Source organism: Rhea americana, unplaced genomic scaffold, assembly GCF_003343005.1.
Source record: "Rhea americana isolate MKP2758 unplaced genomic scaffold, rheAme1 scaffold_945, whole genome shotgun sequence".
Classification (NCBI taxonomy): domain Eukaryota; kingdom Metazoa; phylum Chordata; class Aves; order Rheiformes; family Rheidae; genus Rhea; species Rhea americana.
In genome coordinates this window covers 8,074-9,994 of record NW_028187139.1, presented here as the reverse complement: position 1 = coordinate 9,994, position 1,921 = coordinate 8,074, and positions in this window count along the sequence as shown.

Below are 1,921 nucleotides of genomic sequence, written 5' to 3'. Positions count from 1 at the left end.
GGGGCGGCTCGCCTCGCCGCCGCTCGGCCTGGCAATTAGCCGCGCTTAATTATAGCTGCGAGCGGGCGCGCGGGGTCCGAGGGCGAGCGGCCGGGGCCGAGCCGGCCTGCTGGAAACTCTCTTCTTCCCCCCCGCCCCGTTTTCCCTGCTTTCGACAGCAAAGTTTCAACGAGGTTTTTCCTTCTCGAGAGCAGCGATTGACTCCGATGGGAGCGGCGATGTTTTCTTTTTGCCTTTTTTTTTTTTTTTTTTCTCTCCGTTAATCGTTGACGAGTTTTCCCAGGCTCGGATCGCCTCCTCTCCGGGTGTTTCTCGGGGGCTGTGCAGGGGGGTTTTGCKCTTGTTCCTGCTCCCCCAAGCCGTCCCTGTCCCCCTACCACCACCTGCTCCCAGCGGTGCCGTGTCCTGCTGCCCTTCCCGGCCGGCTGGGCTCAGGCGGGTTTGGGGGGCTGAGGCCACTTCGGGGTCTGGCACCCCACTTTGCTCTGCAGGGGTGAGCTCGAGGCGGGCTCCTTGGATGCGCGGAGCAATCGGCTGGTGCTGCGGGGCCATTTTAACCTCTGCTTTAACCCGCCCGTTAAATCCGTCTTACAAAACAAAAAAAATAGAATTGGGGGGGGAGCATGCGGAGAGTCTCAGCTGGGCCTCAGCCCCACGGAGGCCCTTGCCTTCGTATTCGCAAGGGGCTGTTTGTTGCGGCTGCGACGCCGGAGACRGGGTCTGCGCCGGCGGCCGTGCCGCGATCTCCCGCTCGGAGGCAGCGGGGGGTCCCGCGGGAGGTGGGAAGTCCCCGCCGCCGGCTTGCTGGGCGAGCTGCGCCATCCCGTTTCCCCCGGCCCTTAGGGAGCGAAGCCCYCGGCGGGGTGGTTTGCCCCCGCCGCGGGGTTCGGGCTGGGTCRTTCCCTGTCCTGCGCTCGGAGGAGCCGTTCGGGGCCGGTGCTGGCACAGACCCGGGTGGTTCGACGCCCCTCGGCTCCCGCTTTGCAGTGCTGCAGGTGGCCCTGAGGCTCCTTGGCGTGCGCGCCGGGAGCAGCGAGGGGCAGATCCGGGCGGCTCCGCAGCCCCGGGACCCCGGCGGGAGCCGGAGCCCGAGCGCAGCGAGCAGCCAGGATGCGTCTGCGGCGCAGGCGCCGCTTGGAGGCGGCGAGTCCCTACCGGGACGAGCCGTCGATGAGCGACAGCCGCCTGCCCCAGCCCGCTCGGGAAGTAAGGATGTGGGAACCCGGTCTGAAAGTTGCTGGCAGGGAGACTTCGGCCGTGGGTGCGGGGGACCTGTCTGCACGGAGACGCTCCGCTGCGGTGCTGCCACCTCCTGCCGAGCCGCGTCGGCGGGCGCCGATCCGGCCACCCCGGATCGGGGCTGGTGACGGCCGTCCCGTTTTGGGGACTCCCGGGCGCTGCGTCGAGCTCCGCCGCCGCGATTCCGCGGCCAAAGCAGCGTTTTCTCCAGTCCCCCGGCGCCGGACGTTGGCGCTCGGCCTGCCCCGCCGCACGGGCCACCGGCACCGGGCAGCGCTGGCGGCGGCATCGCCGCGGCGGAGGGAGCCAGCTCCGCTCGCCGCCTCTCGGAGCTGCCGCTCGCTGGAGGGGGAGCGGGTCGGGGCGGCGGGGGGGGCGAGACGCGCTTCTCCCCCCGCAGACGGGGAGACCGAAACCCGTCTGGCGGCCCGTGGGGCAGCGCTGGAGCCCATGCCGCTCCTGCCCGCTCTCACRCGTCTCCGTCCCTTCTCCTCGTTTCAGGCTTCGGCTCCAGGTCTTCCCCCAAGAAACCCCGCGGCCGGAGCATCTTCAAAGCGCTTTTCTGTTGCCTCCGCGCCCAGAATGGGGGCCAGGGGGGCTGCGGGGCCGAGCACGGGRCCTGCAAGGAGGAGCCCAACACCGTCGCCAAGGTGAGGGGCTGCCCCCACGTGTGTGTCGGGGG